The sequence below is a fragment of the Eptesicus fuscus genome, chromosome 18 (assembly GCF_027574615.1).
Source record: "Eptesicus fuscus isolate TK198812 chromosome 18, DD_ASM_mEF_20220401, whole genome shotgun sequence".
NCBI classification, from domain to species: Eukaryota; Metazoa; Chordata; class Mammalia; order Chiroptera; family Vespertilionidae; genus Eptesicus; species Eptesicus fuscus.
The window spans coordinates 56112921-56135321 of record NC_072490.1 but is presented as its reverse complement, the minus strand read 5'-3'; positions in this window follow the sequence as shown (position 1 = coordinate 56135321).

The window sequence follows — 22401 nt, the reverse complement described above, 5'->3', positions numbered from 1 at the left end:
AGATGTGCAGAGCTCAGCCTGGACAGCTAAGCACAGTGGCCCTGATGTTCATCACTAGTCTTTTCTTTTAGTGCCTTTGATACCCGATGAGCATGCATTGCCTCTGTGTGTGTGTGTGTGTGTGTGTGTGTGTGTGTGTGTCTGCTCTTCTTGTCTTCCCTTTCCACAAAGCCTTTCTAGACTACTGGCTGAAAGCAATAATTTGTTTCTTTATCTCATGCCCTACCTACCACACTAGTAGTCGCCCAAGCTAGCATAAATTACTTTTATTTGTGTTTAACTTTAAACCTCATCGTGGGTGTTCCAGCTCAGGCCACATCAGTGGTGATCTGAGTGTATTGGGTCCGAGTTTGGAGACTCTGTAGGACGAGCCTAACAGAAGCCTATTGACACATGTGACTGGGAAGCTTGCCCGAAGTGGAGAAGGACAGGTAACGTGGTTCTCAAAGGCCAGCTTAGGTCTTAGCTTGAGGTTAGCTGTCTGCAGTCGTAAGCCAGTCCCTTTTGCTTTGTATGAAATGGAGAATTGTATCTGTTAATTTGAAGGTATTTTCTAGCTCTAACATTCTTTGAAATAGTTTATATAATATAGAAATTATATATATTATTTAAAAATTTAGAGATCACAGAAAAGCTTAATAAATATATATTCAAGTAAACTTATTACCCAGAGAGGTTCACTGTTAACCCTGTGGTATATAGCCATCCAGACTATTCTCTTCATGTGCACGTACATTTGGCTGTCAGGGCATAAGCGGAGTGATCACAAATGGGACCACATTATGTGGTTTCTTTCATATACACCTTGTGGCCAGATTATTATGATCTCTGAACGCATAATAATCTGGCCACTCAGTGTATATCCTATATAATAAAAGGTTAATATGCAAATTGTCCCCTCGACCAGGAGTTCGACCAGCAAGCAGGCCGGCCAACTGCCCATGTCCCCTCCCCCTGGCCAGGCTGGCCAGACCCCACCCATGCACGAATTCATGCACCAGGCCTCTAATATATATATATATATATATACACACACACACTGAGTGGCCAAATTATTATGCATTCAGAGATCATAATAATCTGGCCACTCAGTATATATAAACATGCATACAGTGGTTCCCCCATATCTGTGGTTTCCCTTTCCACTGTTTCAGTTTTGGGGTATGAATATTGAATAGACATTTCTAGAAGTAAACAGTTTATAAGTTTTCAATTGAGTGCTGTTCTGAATAGCATGATGAAATCTCACTGTCTCCTCCACCCTGCCAAGGACATGAGCTGTCCCTTTGTCCAGCATATCCACATTGTATATGCTTTCCACCCAGGAGTCACTTAGTAGTCATCTGGGTTATCAGATCAACTGCCATTGCATTGTAGTTTTGTGTTCAAGTCATCCTTATTTCACTTAATAATGATCTCAAAGTGCAAGCGTAGTGATGCAGGCTACTGGGAAATGCCAAAAAGAAGCCATGAAGATCTTCCTTTAGGTGAAAAGTTTATGCATGTACAGGAAAAAACAGCATCTAGGATTTGGTACCATCTGCTGTGATAGGTATCCTCTGAGGGTCTTGGAATGTATCTTCTGTGGATACGAGGAGATGACTGTACATACATATATAAATTATTTATATGTACACATATTGTGTGCATAAATTATATATATGTGTAGATTATGTATATAATGCATACATATACAAAATAATTGTAAAGTCTCATATATAATTTAAGATATATCTTGGAGATCTTGTATAACAATACTCCATACTGTTTCAAAGTTTACTTTTTTCTAAAATTATTTTGTTTATTTTTCCATCCAAGATAATAAAAGGCTAATATGCAAATTGACCAAACGTCTGAACAACTGGTCACTATGACACGCATTGACCACCAGGGGGCAGACGCTCAATGCAGGAGCTGCCCCCTGGTGGTCAGTGCGCTCCCACAGGGGAGCACTGCTCAGCCAGAAGCTGGGCTTATGGCTGGTGAGCGCAGCAGTGGTGGCAGGAGCCTCTCCTGCCTCTGCAGCACTGGCTTAGGCCTGCTGGATATCCCCCAAGGGGGCCCACTGGACATCCCCCGAGAGGGCGTAGGACAGGCTGAGGGACCCCCCCAGTGCACGAATGTCTTGCACAGGGTCTCTAGTCTATATATATAAAAAGCCAGCAACTGAATGACATAACAACCAGAATGACCAGTCACTGTGATGCCCACTGCGGCCAGCTAACCGGCCCGATTTGCGGGGGGAGCCTTCTCCCTGGGCCGGCCACACCCCCAATTGGCCTGTCCCTCCCCAATCAGCCCACAGCACCTCCCCCTGGGCTGGCCCCACCCCTGATTGCCCCCCTACCCCAATATGGGGCGAGGCTGGCCAACCAACCTCCTGCAGCCCCTCACCCCACCCAGCCCCAGCCCAGATGGGCCCCCACCACCCAGATCGGCCCATGGCCCCTCCCCCCACTCAGCTCCACCCCGATCGGCCCCCCCCACTCTGATCAGGGACAGGGCTGGCTGGCCAACCACCCATGGCCCCTTCCCCAGGCCACTGTACCCTGATCAGCCCTTCCACCCCATTTGGGGGTGGGGCAGGCTGGCCCACTGCCCACAGCCCCTCCCCATGGCAGGCCCCACCCCTAATGCCCCCCCACTGGCCAATCACCCTCAGCCCCTCCCCCCAGCCAGCCTGGCTCTTATTGGGCCCCAATAGGGGTGGGCCAGCTGGCCAACCTCCCGCTATCTCCTCCTCCTGACAGGCCCAGCCCCAATCTGCCCTGATTGGGGCCTGGCTGGCTGGACCCCACCTGTGCACGAATTTGTGCACTGGGCTTCTAGTATCCTATATAATAAAAGCGTAACATGCAAATTGACCAAACAGTGGAATGACCAGCCAGTGGTAGGCAGGGCCGGCAAGCAGGCAGCATCAGGCCAGCCAAGGTGGGTGCCAGCAGGCAGAGGGAGAGGATGGTGATGGCGGGGGTGAGGCAGCAGCAGCCAGCGGAGACAGAAGGGCAATGGGGGGAGGGCGGGGCTGTGCTGGCCAGTGCTGTCCCCTGATCGGCCGCCCGGTCACCTCCTGCAGGGGGAGACCAGTGGCAGTGGAAACAGTGGGGTGATGGGGGTGGCGGCATCCCCTGATTGGCCTGCCTGGTCGCCTCCTGCAGCTGGAGGCCAGACTGCAGTTCAGGCCCTCTCCCTGAGGGGTGCAGACCTAAGCCATCAGTAGGACATCCCCTGAGGGCTCCCAAACTGTGAGAGGGCACAGGCCAGGCTGAAGGAGCCCCCCCAAATTTTTGTGCACCAGGCCTCTAGTTAATATAATTTCTACATAATTTTTCAGTGCTTTGTAGTATTTCATTGTGTAGTATTTCATTGAACCTTAATTTCTTTAACCAATCCCAATCAATTGAAGTTAAAAATTTCCATGTTGCTCAGGCTGGGTGCCTCAGTTGGTTGGAGCGTCATCCTGTACACCAAAAGGTTGCAGGTTTGATCCCCAGTCGGGGCTGCCTATAGGAGGCAACCCATTGATATTTCTCTCTCACATCAATGTTTCTCTCTCCCTTTCTCTCTCTAAAATTACATATCCTCAAGTGAGGATAAAAAAAAATTCCAATATTAATCATTATACATAATATATAAATATATCATATATGTTTAATATATAAATTATGTTTAATGTATACTATATCATAGCAATATATAATAAGTAATTTTATCTCATTGCTCTTTATAAAGAATTTTAGCCACTAATATGATCATGTAATGTATAAACACATCGTCATTATTTCTGCTTTTACCTCACATTTACTTCCTTTCATGGTAAGTCCTAGAAGGATTGCTGGGTCAACAGCCCTACCCCCTGTTTCTAGGGGACTTTTCTGAGGATCGCAGGCCTTCTCAGCAGTAAGCTTTCCAAGGAGCAGTCTGTGGTCAGGGCACTTGGGCCCCTTCCCCATGGGGAGCTGGGGAGGGTCCTTACGCCATCTCGAGAGAAAGAATGTCTGAGACTCACACGGGAGGATGAGTGATTGTTCTGTGGTGGAATTACATCTCTGACTTTCTGAAGGCCCATTTCCCTGAGCCCAGTCAGAGCGGGTGCAGCTGAGGATTCAGTAGAGCTGGAAGCAGAGCCAGTGTCCCGTTTCCCTTCCACGCCGCATGTCAGGCTAGCTGCAGCCCATCAGTGCGCTGTGCGTGGGCTCGGCGTGGCCGTGGGCCACGTGGGCGAATGCAGGGGAGCCCGGAGAGCAGGCCCCAAGCAACAAGAGCCCCGAGGGAGCCAAGAGAGGGCACTCCTTTGCTTAGGGCACTAAGTATCCCCAATTTTCCCGTGCTTGCAGTGGCCATGCCCATTCTGGACAATGGCCTGTTCCCAGGTGTGTCTGACAGCAAGCACCTTTGCTAGTCCCCCCAACCTTACTGGGCATGTATCCATCTCCCCTCCACTGGACCCCTGGGGAGTGTAGGCTTGTAGCTTCCTGGCAAAGCTGCCAGCCTGTAGGTTGGTTAAGTCGGTGAATTGTCTATTCCCAGTCCGTGCCTGAGATGACCTGATTCTGAGCCTGTGTGAGGAAGAGCCGGAGTGGGGATCCTCTGGAAGGGAGAGAGGGCAGGGCAGACATCCTACCCCGCAAGTCTAGTGCAGACTGGCAGTGAGAAAGGGTCCAAAAGAACGAAAAGGTCACGGCCTGTTGAGAGAGGAACCCACGGGCCAGGGACTCACACCGATGTCAGACCGCAGCCGTGAGTAACCAGGAGGTCCTGGGACTGCTCTCTGGATCCTGAAGAGAGAAGCAAATGGCACTTAAAACCTGATCTTGGATCTGAATCCCAGTTCTATGTCTGCTAGCTGTACACCTTGGCGAAGGTTCTTCGTCTCTGAGGGCGCCTCCTAGTCTGTGAAAAGGCAGACAAGGGCCTCCTTTGCAGGGCAGGCAAACAGGTTAGTGAGGTAATGGATGCAAATTATTCACATAACAGGTGCCAATAAATGGTCTTGTTCTTATCATGCCAGTTCTTTTAGTGTGCCCTGTGAACCCAGCGAGGTTCCGGGGAATTGGATCCAGGAACCCAGCGAGGTTCTGGGGAATCGGAACCAGGAACCCAGCGAGGTTCCGGGGAATTGGAACCAGGAACCCAGCGAGGTTCCGGGGAATTGGATCCAGGAACCCAGCGAGGTTCCGGGAATTGGAACCAGGAACCCAGCGAGGTTCCGGGGAATCGGAACCAGGAACCCAGTGAGGTTCCAGGGAATCGGAACCAGGAGCCCAGCGAGGTTCTGGGAAATTGGAATTAGGAACCCAGCGAGGTTCCGGGAAATTGGAATTAGGAACCCAGCGAGGTTCTGGGGAATTGGAACCAGGAACCCAGCGAGGTTCTGGGGAATTGGATCCAGGAACCCAGCGAGGTTCCTGGGAATTGGAACCAGGAACCCAGTGAGGTTCCGGGGAATCGGAACCAGGAACCCAGCGAGGTTCCGGGGAATTGGAACCAGGAACCCAGCGAGGTTCCGGGGAATTGGAACCAGGAGCCCAGCGAGGTTCTGGGAAATTGGAATTAGGAACCCAGCGAGGTTCCAGGAAATTGGAACCAGGAACCCAGCGAGGTTCTGGGGAATTGGATCCAGGAACCCAGCGAGGTTCTGGGGAATTGGATCCAGGAACCCAGCGAGGTTCCGGGGAATCGGATCCAGGAACCCAGCGAGGTTCCGGGGAATTGGAATTAGGAACCCAGCGAGGTTCCGGGAATTGGAACCAGGAACCCAGCGAGGTTCCGGGGAATCGGAACCAGGAACCCACCCAGCAAGGTTCTGGGAAATTGGATCCAGGAACCCAGCGAGGTTCCGGGGAATTGGATCCAGGAACCCAGCGAGGTTCCGGGGAATTGGATCCAGGAACCCAGAGAGGTTCCGGGGAATTGGAACCAGGAACCCAGTGAGGTTCCAGGGAATCGGAACCAGGAGCCCAGCGAGGTTCTGGGAAATTGGAATTAGGAACCCAGCGAGGTTCCAGGGAATTGGATCCAGGAACCCAGCGAGGTTCTGGGGAATTGGATCCAGGAACCCAGCGAGGTTCTGGGGAATTGGATCCAGGAACCCAGCGAGGTTCCGGGGAATCGGAACCAGGAACCCAGCGAGGTTCTGGGGAATTGGAACCAGGAACCCAGCGAGGTTCCGGGGAATCGGAACCAGGAACCCACCAGGAACCCAGCGAGGTTCTGGGGAATTGTAACCAGGAACCCAGCGAGGTTCCGGGGAATCGGAACCAGGAGCCCAGCGAGGTTCTGGGAAATTGGAATTAGGAACCCAGCGAGGTTCCAGGAAATTGGAACCAGGAACCCAGCGAGGTTCTGGGGAATTGGATCCAGGAACCCAGCGAGGTTCTGGGGAATTGGATCCAGGAACCCAGCGAGGTTCCGGGGAATTGGATCCAGGAACCCAGCGAGGTTACGGGGAATCGGAACCAGGAACCCAGCGAGGTTCTGGGAAATTGGAACCAGGAACCCAGCGAGGTTCTGGGGAATTGGATCCAGGAACCCAGCGAGGTTCTGGGGAATTGGATCCAGGAACCCAGCGAGGTTCTGGGGAATCAGAACCAGGAACTCAGTGAGGTTCCGGGGGATCGGAACCAGGAACCCAGCGAGGTTCTGGGGAATTGGAACTAGGAACCCAGCGAGGTTCCGGGAAATTGGAATTAGGAACCCAGCGAGGTTCTGGGGAATTGGATCCAGGAACCCAGCGAGGTTCCGGGGAATTGGATCCAGGAACCCAGTGAGGTTCCGGGGAATTGGAACCAGGAACCCAGCGAGGTTCTGGGGAATTGGAACTAGGAACCCAGCGAGGTTCCGGGAAATTGGAATTAGGAACCCAGCGAGGTTCCGGGAAATTGGAATTAGGAACCCAGCGAGGTTCCGGGAAATTGGAATTAGGAACCCAGCGAGGTTCTGGGGAATCGGAACCAGGAACCCAGCGAGGTTCTGGGGAATTGGAACCAGGAACCCAGTGAGGTTCCGGGGAATCGGAACCAGGAACCCAGCGAGGTTCCGGGGAATCGGAACCAGGAACCCAGCGAGGTTCTGGGGAATCAGAACCAGGAACCCAGCGAGGTTCCGGGGAAGCTGGGAGAGGCAGGATTCTTGCCCTTTATTGCACCCACTGTATAAGGTGAAAGGGCTTAACTGACTCGGCCAAAGACTCTCCTTCTCTTTAAACCTCACCATATACACCCCCACCCCCGTCCATCCTGGCCCTGCAGAGCTGCGCTGTTATGAGCAGAGGGAGGGAGGGCAGAAGGCCAGGCCCAGAGCACTGCGATGAACTTGGCTTTTCAGAATTCTCTAGACCCCTTCATCACTTAGTGTCCTTCTCCCCTGTTCATTTCTCCGTCCCCCAAACACACACACACACACACACACCATTCTCTCGTCAAGCAGGAAGGGGAAAGAAGAGGCATTTTAACAACGGGGGTGGGGGAGGGGGAGGTAAGGTCCCATGGGCCTCGGGGAGGGCAGGTCCTCGTCTCCATGGAGCCTGAGCAGCAGTTTGTATACTTGAGGCAACACTGGGGCTGCTTTTTGGAGGGCGCTATCTGTGTTCCTTCGGAAAATGAGCATTTCTCGTGCATCTCTGGGTGCCATTGTCAGTAAAATAGGGGGCGTTAGAGTTAATCTTGGCTTAAATGTCGCCTCTGCTCTGTGTGGACCTTGAACAAGTTACGGCATCTCTCGTGGTCTGTTTCCTCGTTTGCAAAACAGAAATAGCACAACCAAGACCCCTCTGCTGGATCCCAAGGCCAGGAAGGGAGCTCAGACGGACAGGGCACAGCGCCCAGAGGCTCAGCACGGCAGCATCCACTCTTCCTGGGCTGCCTACCCGTTGCTTTCACGGTGGCCTCTAAAAATCCCTCAGGAGACACTGTTTTTTAAGGTGACCTCAGAATCTTCAGGTGGTATTGTAATTTAAATATGAGCCTTTAGAATCAGATGGTCCTGGCTCTGCATGTTGGCTCCGCCACGTATCCTAGCTGGGGGCATGGGCCACGTCAGCAACTCTGTGAACTGCAGTTTCTTTACCGCATGTGGAGGATCAGCCTCACCTCAAAGGGCTGAGAGATAAATGGTGCCCCTCAGCCCCGGGAGTAGATTAAGGGCTCAATAAGTAGTAACTCACGATGATGATGAAGAAGAAGAAGAAGAAGAAGAAGAAGAAGAAGAAGAAGAAGAAGAAGAAGAAGAAGGAGGAGGAGGAGGAGGTCAGGAAGAAGATGGCAAGAATGATGCTGTGGATTGCATAAAAAAGTACAACAGAGTTTCACTTCCGGTTAGTTCTAGCAAGTTCACTAGAGATGCAAGGATGCAAGTCCTTGAAGGCAGGACCATGTCTGCTTTGTTTTCATTTTGTTCTTCATACTTAGACACTAGCATATAGCAGCTGTTCAATAAACATGTGTCTAATTAATCAATGAGCTGCTAAAGAAAAGCTTTGGTGATAGAAAAAGAAAGTATTGCACATAGTAACAGTTCTAGTTCTGAGTCAGATAAATGTGTTTATGTCTTGACTTAACCATTAACTACATGAACTTAGCTAAGTTACTGGATTTCTCTGTGTCTCAGATCCCCTCTCTGTAAAATGGGGATAATAACAGATTCTACTCATAGGCATGATGAGATAATGTATGTAAAGAGCTAGCACTGTGCCTGGAACAGTGTCTGCTCCAGGAAGTCAGCCACCATGCACCGTGCTGACAGGTCACTTTTGACCCGAACTATCCAGAGAGAAGCTCGCGGACCTCAGCTCACGCGAACTCTCGCCAGGCTTCCTAGGGTGCCAAAACCATCCCCCAAGTTGGGAACACACAAGTGTTTATGAAGCCTCACCCCTTCTAATACTCGCTGAGATGGCAAAAATAAATGTGGGGCCAACTCCCTCTGTGGAGTGCTCATGGCCCCCACTCAATAATTTGGTCCCAGAGCATGGTTAGATCAAACATGCCCAGAGCGGGTCTTTCAATTGTTCTCATTTCTGGTAAAGAGAGTATTTTCAATCTGCATCATTTGCCTCCATTTAGATAATGATGCCAACAGATTCCTCCCATGCCACTCTGCCTTTCATGCAGGGCCGTGCTCAGTGGCACTTTCAGAGGCCACAGTGACAGGTCACCTCCAGTGCTATGGAGTTGCAGGGATCCCGGGGTGGCAGGAAGCCTGAATCAACTTTGCCAATGACAATGCACAAACACCAGATTAGGAAAGCAAATGGCACATAACTCACCCAGTTGAAGGTTCTGAAGCCAAAAAGAGAGAAAATAAAACCACACTGAGTGGGGTTAAAACTTAGCCAGATTTCTAGTAACAAGGAGTCCACAAACTAATGCTACTTCCCCGCTCTCTGAACATCATGAAGTAATCATTTGGGGGACGACTCAACAGGAAGGAAGAAAAACCCACCTCGCTGTCACCGCCCGTACCCCTGTCACTCGATAATTCCACAATAGGCAAGAGAGTGAATGAATAAACCCTGGCCTTGCATTGCATGCGACGTAAACCCTCCCAAGCACTGATGTTTTGAGCATTCCCATGCTTCAGACTGAGAGCAGAGCATCCTGTGACTTCATTCTTCAGGGATGCTCAGGCCCAGGCTCATTTCTCTCAGAAGCCTCCATTCCCTTGGCTTTTGTTGTTGTTGCTTTGTCACTCAGCAGAGGAAAGATGGATCTGAGTTTCCTGCAGAGATTGAATTCTATGAGTAATGTTTAACTCTATCTCTGTGTCATAAATTCCTTTGGGAACATCATGGATGCTCTGGACACAAATGTCCACACACAGATTGATCACCATTTAGCATTTGTTTTAGAGGAAAGTCATTGAAACTTGCATTTTATCTGTGGACACCTGGTCAAAAACACCTATGCCATTGATTTCTACGGATATGTCTCTGTCTGATATTCATCTCTTCACTGAGTCAGGATTTACAGAATCATGAGTTCCAAGCACCATGCTAGGTCCTGGGATTACAAAGGTTAAAAAGAAAGCATTGGCTCAGCTTGTGTGGGTTCACAGGCTGAAAGAGGGTGATGATGTGTGATAACTGCCTCCACGAAGTATAAAAATACACTGGGGTGCGCGCAAGGAAGGCGCGCTGAGTGTGGCTCAGGAAGTCGGGAAGGGCCTGCTCAGGAAGTGATGTTTGAGCTCAGTGTTCAAGATGTATAAACCACCACGAGGCAGTCCCGCCAGAGAGGACAGCAGGGGCAGGACCTGGCGTTGGAACACGCCTGGAGGAGTGAGCGAACTAGGGTTTGGTTGACTAGACCAGAGTACAGGGAGAGAAATGCAGAGAGAGGAAGCGAAGACCAGGCAGAGTTTGTAAGTCTTGCTCATGTGAAGTTGGGACTTCATTCTGCGAGTACTGAGGAGCTCCTGACGGATTCAAAGCGTGGGAGAGTGACAAAAGTGCACTTGTGTTTTACAGAGAATTTTATATGATCTGAGTCGGAAAACGAACCCAGCCTCCCTGATGTCAGTGCAACTACATCACACGCAATTCTCCACGCCGGTGACGCACCAGAAGGAAGCATGAAGTTAAGTGAGCTTCAGGTGACTCCGAAAGCCCAGCGGGAAAGAAGTCTATTTTTGGAGTAATGCAGTGTCTGCTACCCAGGGGGATGGACACGCAATAGTAACATAAGATGACGGAGCTTCACAAAATTGAACCAAGAAAAACAGCTGCTACCTTGATCTAGTCATGAATAATATTTAAAGTTAAACACTAGCTGGTAGCACTTTGTGGATTCTGGGGTTATAAACAAAATTACCCTTGGAAATTCCTTAAATTGCACATAAAGTACAGAACACACATGGAGTATAGACCTGGAGTATATACTTATAAGCGATCTGTGCACAATAAGGTTTCTAAAAGAATACACATTGAAGTGTAATTTTGCTATTCCCATGTATATTTGAATTTGTTTGTCATATGCATGTACAATGGGAATGCCCCTGTAACACTTAAAACAGTAAAATTGTAAATAAATAAATTTTAAATTATTGATTAGGAGAGCTTTCAGGTTGTGTCCCCAGCCAGAGAAGTTGGCACAAGCAGGATGGAAAGTACACAGGCAGCTCAGACTTCTCCCAACTGCCTGCGCTGCAATGGGGGACCACCGGATAGTTAACAGTTACTATGGAGATAGGGACTGTTGCAGGCCTTTATCTCCCCTCAAGTTATTTTAAGATTCTGTCAAAATGCGGGTAAATCTGTTGTAGGCAGCAGGAAGGGCGCAGGTGTTAGACAGGTGGGGTCGGACTGGACCTGGGTTCAGCAACCTCGGTAGTTGGGTTCTGGCTAGGAAAGAATTCAGAGCCACGACTCCAACTGTAAGAGAACATTCATTTGGTAAATCACAGAGCTGGACGAAGTAATTCGTAGAAGAGATGGGCCAAGGAAACAAGTTACTGAGGCAAAGGAAGGGCCGTCAGAGCTTGGGAGTGAGGAAGGTGATGCTAAGGCGCCTGGGGATCGGGGGGGAGGGAGGAGGGAGACAGGCTCCCTGTGCTCCTGGGAGGGAGAGGCACTGAGCCCTCCAGCCTAAGGGTTTTAGGGTGAGATTTTAGGGGAAGTCCCGGGGGAAGATCTCAATGGAATATTCAGCAGCTTTCCAGGGGTGTCCTTTCAGGGTCTAGGTCTCCACTGATTAATGGGTCCGAGCCTGGAGAGGGGTCATTATTCAATGCAGCTGGTCCTGAGGTCAGCCATGAAGTTGCTGGTCTGGTTTTGCTGCTTTTCTGGGCCTGGAGCTGAAATATAATTGAGGCCTAAATGTTATCTCTAGGGAGAAAGGTCAGGGGTCCAAACCACTTGACCAGCCATATGCTAGGGGAGGAAAGGTCACCCTGGGGTGAGGTCCCACCCTACCACTGTCCTTTGCTAGGCGCCCAGGGCTTTCCACCTTCTGCACCTGGCCCATCTCCTTGCTCTGCTCATGTCTGTTTAACTGTCTACCACAATCCATTGGATGGTGCTTGTATTTGAACAACATTTGTCACCTGGCCTGGAAACTATTGATGATGAAGGCTTCGTCTAGAGACTTTCACAGGGCGCCGGGAGAGTGTCTGGAAAACTCTACAGTTGATACTAGTGTCCCAGATACCACTATGTCTGTGGTCGGCAAACTGCGGCTCCCGAGCCACATGCGGCTCTTTGGCCCCTTGAGTGTGGCTCTTCCACAAAATACCACGGCCTGAGCGAGTCTGTTTTGAAGAAGTGGTGTTAGAAGAAGTTGAAGTTTAAAAAATGTGGCTCTCAAAAGAAATTTCCATCGTTGTACTGTTGATATTTGGCTCTGTTGACTCATGAGTTTGCCGACCACTGCACTAGGTCAACACGAACATCCCATTTAAGCGGTCACCCTCAGAGCCACCCCTGCCCTCAGCCTCCTCCGCTGTCCCCCAGCTGCCACAGGGACAGGTGGCTGCGGTCCACACAGCCAGGCGGGCGGGGCTGTAGGATCTGGCTGCTCAGCCACAGGGGAGGGCTCTGGGGCCAGGGCGGCGTGGGAGGTGCTTCTCCAATTTCAGGGGCGGGCATCCTTTTCTGAAACTCTGGAGGCCGACCTCAGGGATCGTTTTTATATGTTTGGGTTCTGCAATGACCAGAAATGGACTCTGAAAGACCACAATGAAAAGTGTTTTTCCTCTTACTATAATTCCTACTGGGCAAATGGTGGGAGGGAGGGGGGGTGATAGACCTGTCACCGGGAGATTGATGCGTCCTTAGAAACCCAGAGGCATCTTCCCCGCTTCTCCACCGCCCCTGACTCCTCCCTCCTCCTGTGCTCTGCAGACCCCCGCTCCCGTGGCGGTTAGAGCCTGGGTTTTGGACGGGGCACACCTGGGTCCAGGCCCGCTGGATGCCGGGCACCTCCTGCTTCACTGCGCTCGGAGGTAAAACCGGGGAACGGAACAGCTCCTGCCTCCTGGGCTGTTTAAAAGTTAACTGCCACGGGTCCGTCCAAAATGGAAACCAAACCCACACGCCACGATATTTTGAATTTAATTTAAAAAATCAATTTGCAATGAATATTATAAAAATAAATATAGTACTCACAATTCAGGTGTTCTTGAATACTTTCAGCTGAAAACTCTCACAAAAAATGATTTTAAAGTTGGTCAGGGCTGTCACTTAGGAAAAACATCTTTTTTATAGACACGCGGGCGTGTTGGGAAGGTCCCCCACCTGCGTCTACAGAGGCTTATGGCGCACAATGGGTTAGTGCAGTGGTCGGCAAACTCATTAGTCAACAGAGCCAAATATCAACAGGACAACGATTGAAATTTCTTTTGAGAGCCACATTTTCTAAACTTAAACTTCTTCTAACGCCACTTCTTCAAAATAGACTCGCCCAGACTGTGGTATTTTGTGGAAGAGCCACACTCAAGGGGCCAAAGAGCCGCATGTGGCTCGCGAGCCGCAGTTTGCTGACCACGGGGTTAGGGGGATGAATAGGAAAACACACATACCCTGTTCAGCACTGTGCTTGCCACAGGGGACACGCTCAACAAACACTGCTATTACTTATTCCTTTATTATTCGATTGTAATTATACACTGCCCTGTAGCCTGCCAATATTTCATTATAGCAGCTGTAAAAGTGTCCTCACAATAAGAATATTTTTCTAAAATATGAGGCCGAAAGGTGGCACAGAATGCCGTGGTAGAAATATAAGCAGCAGCCTGGGCTGATGCCTTCCGAGCCCTGCTCTTCTCCGTGGCAAGAAGAAATGCTACTGAGGCAGCTAAGAGCTTGCCCTGGGCCCCTGGCCCACGGGTTTCTTTTCATTCAAGTAGATGAAGAAGCAGAAATTATTTTTTTTTGCAAGATTACTTTTCTCTGTAGATCAGTATAGATTCCATATAAAGAAACCTCTTTTTTTTTAATATCTCTCACAAAGTTTACTATCCTGACTATAAAACAAACTTGTTAATAAATCATTTCACCTCCCAGGTGCGTCCCCACAGGGCTCTGGGCTCCGCAGGGAGACGGGTACGGCTTTGCCATTTCAGAGTCTAAAGGATGACCTGAAAAGATGGTGATCACAGTTCGGTGAAACCCTTTAGCCCCTAATCATGTTAGTATCCATATTAAAGGAAAACACAGCTGACGAGATTGAGGACGAGGCCACGCCCTGCTTCAAGCAGAGCGGAAAAGAAACGCTTTGAAAATGGAGATGTGAGAACACTGGGGGGTATTCCTCCCACCTCTGACAGGAGCCAGGCAGTGATGACTGCCCTCCTTGTGTAGACAGGAAACCCGACCTGTCTCTGGCGTGTATTGACTGACGTGGCAGCTTCTGCTCCAGTCTCCTGCTGGCTCCAAGCCCTGGGACCACTTGGACGCACACCAGCTGGTTCTCGGTGCTTCTCTCCTGCCACAGCCACAGCCCCAGCCCCTCCGCCGAGTGGAGGCGCTCATGTCCTCACATGAGCAAGTGATTAGGAAATAGTGTGGGTTTGTAGAGAGAATAGTTTTTCTGAATAAAAATGCTTTCAATATTAAAAATGACACATGATCTGTATAAAATGCCTAATAAAATGGTGAAACATAAGAAAGAACAGTCACATCTCTGTAACTCCAAGGGGGTAGCACTTTCCCATGTATATGCATGTACAATTTGCCTTCCAGTTGCATAGTTACACACAAACACACACTTCCCTGACCTGGAGCTGTGCAGTTCTGTCATGTGTTCTTCACTTAGCAATATGAATTTATGAATATTAATGCTAATATTAATAATTAAGTAAGTAATATTAACCTATATCATTGTTTTTCATATCCGCAAAGTTCTGTTAACCAAAATTTATTTAACCCATCCCCTATTGATGGACATTGCTATTTTGCTTTTTTTTTTAATCATACAAAGGTGGTGAATCACTTTGTCATCCTCCTTTGTGTGCCCTCTGACTGCCTCCGTACAGGGAGCTGGAAGGGGATTGCTGACTCCGCGGACGCACTCCTTCTACATTTTGGTTCATAATTGGCTTTCCCAGCGACCATGCCGAAGAGCTTCCAATTCTTCCTGGTCAGCCAGGCTGTGAACTAGTTAATGGCATTTTCCTAGGCAACAAGGTGGAGGGCAGGGCTCCCCACAGGCCTGGGGGTGTAGCTCCTTCCCCTTTGCCCTGCTGGGCTCCCCGTTCATGTGTCCTCTGGGAATCACAGTTTGCAGTTGGGTCAACTCCTCTGCCTAACCTTGAGATGTTGTTTCCAGCACCTGCGGAGACGCATACTAGGATCCCAGGAAATATAATTGGCGGGTCTCATGGCAACCTGGGAAGAAACCACCCCTGCTGACGGACGATATTTAAAACAAACAACACTACCACCAGGTTGCTGCTGTGAGCAGTCCTCTGTAATTGCACTGTCATCTTTGTTTCTAGAAAGAACCAGCAGTTATTTCCAGAGCTTCACTCTGATATCTGGGATCAGAACAAATTCTCACGGGCCCGCTCAGAAACCCAGCCCTTCCAGGGTTCAGACCGGCGTCATTGCCCTATTGAAGCATGGGAAATCCACCATCTCTCTTTGACTCATTGATGCCTTAAATCTCATGAGTTGACATTTTCAGCATTGTTTCTTTCATCTCCCTCTGCCCCTCCCTCCATCTCTCCATCCCTTCCCTCCAACCCCCCTCCAGCTGGACTGCTACAAAGTAAATGAGGGGGGCAGATGCTTCCCTCAGCCAATGAGTGGACACTCTCCTTCACAAGCACCACCCACATCAAACCCAAGGTCACTACCATAGTCTCCTGGTGTCATCTCATGCTTCATGGTCATTAAACTTCCTGGCGCATCCCCCAAAGGCTTTTTATGGCTATCTATATATCTATACTAATAAAAGGGTAATATGCTAATTAGATTGGGAGACCTTCCAGGAGACCTTCCGGATGTCCTTCCAGACAAAGCCATGGTGGCGGGGCCGAGGCAGAGGCAGTTAGGAGCGATCAGGCCAGGAGGGGAGGGCAGTTGGGGGTGACCAGGATGGCAGTGGGGGAAGTTGGGGGCGATCAGGCTGGTGGGGGGGGGCAGTTGGGGGCAATCAGGCCGGTGGGGGGGGCAGTTGGTGTCGAGCAGGCTGACAGGGGGGGGGGGGCAGTTGGGGGCAATCAGGCCAGTTGGGGGGGCAGTTGGTGGTATGCGGGCTGCTGTTTTTGGCTCAGGAGCTCCAGACTGGGGAGCCCAGTTTGGGGTCGGGGCTTTGCTCCTCTCAGGGAACTCCCCTGCAGCCAAGGCATCCCTCCTCACTCCTGGCCACACTGTGGACGCTGGGCCTGCCCCTCCACTACCCAACCTTCCTGCGAGTCTCCAGGTGGTTTCTTCCGATCCTTGTTAAATTCTCTTCAGCTAGTCCTCAGTTGGTAAATCTAGGCAAATGTTTCCCAATTAATTTTACTTCCAGTCTGGCCCTGGGAGGAGGTGGAAGGAAGATCCACTGACTCCACCACCATCTTGAAAACCACATTGATTTTTTTATTTTATTTCTTAACTAGAGGCTTGATGCATGAAATTCGTGCAAGGGTCTTGGCCCCCTCCGCCATGGCAGCCGCCTCTGCCTCGACCCCTGCCCACTATGGCTTTGTCCGGAAGGAAGACGTCCAGAAGGACATCCGGTCTAATTAGCATATTAGGCTTTTATTATTATAGATTGACTTTTTGTGGTGACATTGGTTCACAAAACCATACAGGTTTCAAGTGTACAACTCAATGAAACATCATCTGCACACGGCATCATGGGAGCCGTTCTGCTGATGCTCCTGCATTCCGTATTTGTGAGACTGAGTCCGCTTCTTCAATCTTTCCCTCTGTTTCATAAATTCCCAGTAAAGCACTCTTCATTGTTAAATGTCAAATTCTTAACTAAAAAGCACAGGATGTAAATAAATAAATAAGTAAATGAATAGCAAAATAGCCCGCATCTTTAATTCTGTTGTTAATGGAAATGGTTGCCCTGATGGTGGAACAGTTATTAGGAGCTCAGCTTGACAGGAAAACAGAAGAGTGAAGACACTTCACACTTAGAATCCCGTTGGTGTAAAAGCTTGTGCCTGACATTTTTATATCTGGCTACAATTTCATTCACATGCACAAATTCTGGAAGATTTAAGCACTTGACTTTTGAGGAGCTTTTGCCAAAGACACTTAAAACTCCCACAGCTTCTTACAGTTATGGCAGATCTGGCTAGAAAATAGTGTTTTTTCTGCTATTTAAATGAAATTCAAGGAAATCTTGGAGTTCAGTTTTACTCAGAAAGTCCCAGAAGAATCAATAAGCTGCCCTCCATGACTAACCTGCCAATTTCACAAAACTAAGCTTCTGTTCAGACACTCAGGCAGCAGTTAGTTACCTGCCACATCCTGGCCCGCTGTAGCTAGTATCCTCATGAAATAATAAAACGAAGACAGGCTCACTTTGTAACATGCTCTGAAGCTGTAGAGTAACTGCATATCCAAAATCTGATGCAAATGGTCTTGTGAAAAGAGAAGAAAGTTAGGGAGCCTGCCTGACATTTTGTAAGATTCAAGCCATGTTCTAGTTGCCAAGTAGGCTGTTCATAATGCATATTCACAAACAGTAAGAAAACATTTCTTTGTGTACTTCCCATTCCCTCCAGCATACTTTGATTGGTTCCTTTGTGCAAGATATCCAGGGAACATGCATAGCCACAGTCTCCATCCTCAAGAAATTCGCTGTCTGGCAGGGGAGGCACTCACATGAACTGATGTGGTCAATAATCAAACGGTGCCCTAGGCTGGCCTGGATGGGGGCATGTTAGCCAGTCTGTTAGGCCTAGAAGGCTTATGGGAGAAGGACAAGTGGTCTCAGCTTTTCGCTTATCTATATATATAAAATCCTAATATGCAAATAGACCAAATGGCAGAACAACCGAACAACCGGTCACTATGACATGCGCTGATCACCAGGGGGTGCACGCGGAACATGGTGGGCATCGGCAGCAGGTGGCAGAGTGCAGAAGATGGCAGGCATCGGCTGTGGTGGGATGGTGGAGCAGGTGAACGGGGGTGCCAGACCAAGGCAGGGCACCGGTTGCTGTCATCAGGGCGAGCCTCTGGTGGTTATGAAAACTCTTTGCTCCCGTGCGCTGCAGTCCCACCGGGTGCTCACACCTGCTGCCAGCACCGGAACCACCACTCACACCTGCTGCCGGCGCCTGGCACCGTCCCCGATTGCTTGGCACTGTCAGTGGGTGCAAGTGGCGGCTGCCGGCCCCAATCACTCCTCAGGGCTTCTCCACCTCCTCTCCTCCTGAGGGTGATTGGGACAGCAGCTGCCACTCACACCCGCTGCTGGCGCTGGCCCCAACTGCTCCATGCCATCAGCCGGTGTGAGCGGGGCCGGTGCCGTCAGTGCATGGGAGTAGGGCTACCAGCAGACAGGGGACCTGGGGCTGCTGCGGGAGAGGCCTGTGGGAGGGGCCAGGCAGGGGCTTGGAGGATGGGCCGAGACCTGCCCATGTGCCCACCTCAGCCTTGTGGCCCACAGTTTCTTTCAAGGTGCACGAATTCGTGCACTGGGCCCCTAGTATGAGGATGAGAACCCAGGAGGTGGAAGGAAGCAGACTCAGACTCAGCCTTAGAGCCAGGACCCGAGACAAGACAAGGCTGGGGGTTGAATGTATGATACCCGTCTTCTAGTTTTGAGGGACAAGCATGAGATGACAGCATAAGCATGGTCTGGTCAAGAAGAACTCAGGTTGCTGTTTAGAGGTAATTGCAAATGCAGAGAGCGAGAGCATGCAGGAGAGAGAGAGAGAGAGAGAGAGAGAGAGAGAGAGAGAGAGAGAGAGAGATCAAACAAAATCTCCCACTTATGACATGCCTTGAAGACCAAAATTCCAAAACACAGGAGGAAAGGTAACACTAAGACAGCCAACAAGGTCAACAATTAGGAGAAAATTTCACTCCCTCCATACACAGTAAAAATATTAAAGAAATCTGTAACCAACTTTAAAATAATTGTTTAGGATTTCCTAAGAAAAAGACATTCAGACAAAAGGAATAAGAAATTATGAAACAAACCCAGGGAGGAATGGAAAAACAAAAGGGGGATTTGAAAACCTAGAAATTCTACAAATTAAAAAGTAATCATTGAAATACAAATAACCTCAGTGACTCTACAATGAGAGCATTTGTAAGTTGAAAGATAGTACTGACAACTTCACAGAATACACAGCATAGAGACCATGAGAGAAAAGTTGATCCACAGACAACAGATTGAGATAGTTCAATATATAGCTAATGCAAATTCCTAAAGACATTGGCTGAGCTCTGGCCAGTGCTCTCAGTGGTTAGAGCATTGGCCTATGAACCAAAGGGTCACACGTTCAATTTCTGGTCAAAGGCATGTCCCTGGGTTGTGGGCTTGCTCCTGGCATCCTAGTCCAGCCGCGTGTGGGAGGCAGCCATTGATATGTCTCTCTCACATCGATGTTTACCTCTGTCTCTCTCCCTCCCTCCTTCTACTCTCTCTGAAAAGCAATGGGAAAAATATTCTCTGGTGAGCATTAACAACAACAAAAAAAGTGATAGTGACTGAGAACTGAGTCCTTAGATTGAAATTAGAAAATGAGAAGAATAAAAATACACAGTAGCAACCTTAGAAATACCACTAGTAAAGCTAGAAAAAATAAAAACAAAAAACAATGAAGAGAAAATATTAAGGAGCAGAGAGAAAAGTCAATTTTCTGAGAAGAAAATCTATTTAGAATGCGTAGATTTATTATCAACAGATTTCAGAAGTCAATGGAGAGAGTACTTCATAAATCCTTAGCTGAAACTGACCATTAGGAAATACTGTCCCCCTAGAATTCTATACTCAGCTAAAACAATTTTCAAGCAAGAATGAGTCAATATAAGACATTCAACAGCAGGAAGAACTTACTATCCCCAGACCATCACTGAAAGACCTACTAACAGATGGACTTCAGGAAGAAAGACATTAAGTCCAGAGGGGAAAGTGTGCTGCATAAAAACATGGTAAATGCAGAAGTTGTATAAATATGCTGGTAAACTTAGTGAATTATAGACATTTTTAAAAGTTTATTTTTTGTGTATATAAATGGGTAAGAATAACAAATAAAAATGGGGGTATTTTGTTGTTGTTCAGTGGAAAGCTAGAAAAGCTTTGGGAATTCTATAGCTTCATTTAAAATTATGAATAACCACTAAAAATGGAAATATTTTCTTTAGCGTCCAAGTTAGCACAGGATAAAAAAACAGAATAAAGAAATACGCTACCACTGACTTCAGATGGCATGGAAGAGTTGTGAGCGGCATTGCTGACAATGTTCTAGAATTTGACCTGTTGCTTGTAAGCTGTGTGCATGTTTCAGAATGCATGTTGCATTGCATTTGAAAGTTTTCTTTTAAGTAAAATGTGTTTTAAATAATCACCTATATGTTCTTTGTTAGAGCATTCCTAAACAGAGAAATAAGGAAGGATTGAAAATACAGGGATAAAAATATGAAGACCAAGTATTTTTTCCTATTGCTGCTATGACTAATTACCACAGGCTTAGTGACTCAACACATGGGAACTCTGCCTTACAATTCTGGAGGTCGGAAACGGAAATGAGTCTTACAAGGGGAAAGAAGGTGATGGCAGGGCTGCGTTCCCTCTGGAGGCTCTAGGGGAGCATCCGCTTCTCGCCTTTCCCAGCTTCTAGAATCTGCCCACGTTCCTTGGAGCACGCCCCCCCCCCCCCCCCCCCCAGCAATTGTGTCACTTCAGCCTGTATTTAAGCCATTAGCCTTTTTCTGTGACTGACTCTCAGGCCTCCCTCCTGTAAGGGCCTTTGTGATTACATTTGGCCCACTGGAATAATCCAGCACTATCTTCCCACCTCAAGATCCTTAATCACTTCTGTAATGTTCTTTTTGCCAAGTAAGGTAAACATATTTACCAGGTTTCAGAGATTAGGACATAAACATATCTGGAAGGGCCATTATTCTACCTACCACATCAGGCAAAACTTAAAAAAAAAAAAGTAGCTAGCACAACAATACTAACTCCACAGAAAAAATTAGTACAAATATGATAATTAGGATGAATAAAGATCATTCATAATAATAACTGAAATTAGATGAAACAATCAGAAACTTGTATGCATTTAACAACATATCCTCAAAAACACAGAAAGGAAAAAAAATGACAGTATTATAAACATAAATTAACAAATCCATGGGAGATTTTAACACACTTCTATCAGAAACTGATAACGTACACACAAATGTATTAAGGATAATGCTGATTTGGACAACACGACTACACCAATTGTTATACATTCTTTTTGAACTCGTTTGGAATGTTTTCTAACTATTGACTGAACACTGTGTAACAGAGAAACAGAAGCCATTCAGCATTACTCAAGCACATGGTACAGGCAGAAGCAGTGGGAAACTAACTGCCCCAGTAGATGAGGGGCACATCCTAGAGGGTTTAACGCTCCATCTGTAGGAACTGGCGGAGGCTCCTGGGTTCTGCCCCTGTTCATTGGGGTAAGGCATGGGCCTTTTTATTATAAAAAGTTCTTCTGTCTTCCTGATGGACTGCTAATAGTGGAAATAAAGGGAAACCACTAAAATTTCAATCAGGGAAATAACATGGTCAAATGTATTTTATGTATTCTGAACCCTGAATGGGAAATGCATCTGTGGGGGTTAAGTGCAGAGCAGACAAACCAGTTAGAACACTACTGAAATCATCCAGGCAATAGGTCCTCAAGGCTCACTTAAACTAGAGGCAGATGAGCAACAAAAAGAGAGGAAGGACTTGTTAATACCATATGTAGGCCAAGGCAAGCAAGCCTTGAAATCAATCCATGGTTCTCAAATCAAGCTTGTACCAAGCTTGTATCAGAATCCCCTGGAGGGCGTGTTAACAAACAGAGTTCTGCCCTCCCTCCCCCTTAGAGTTTCTAATGGTGTAGATCTGAGATGGGGCCCAAGAATCCACATTTCAAAGAAGTTCCCAGTCATACTGATGCTGCTGGGTATGGGAACGGCACCTGAGACCAAGGACAGTTGCTATCTGCTTATGATGTCCTGGGTGACCCGGGACAGTATCCTCATCGCTAGATTTAATTCAGTCACATTGGTGCATATCCTTTTTCCCAATAAGGTAACATTTACAGGGTCCAGAGATTGGGGGTGGGGCCCGTTTTTCAGCTTACCATGGTGACCCAGGATTACCCTGGTTTTATACTGGAAGTCTGAGGGAGTTTCTCCCTCAGTCTCATATAAACAGGGACTTGTCTATTTGCCCCTTAGGTTTTTGTGTGCTTCCAACAAAGGGCGACCAATTGTTTCCATTTACCTGGGACTCCCTGAGTGTC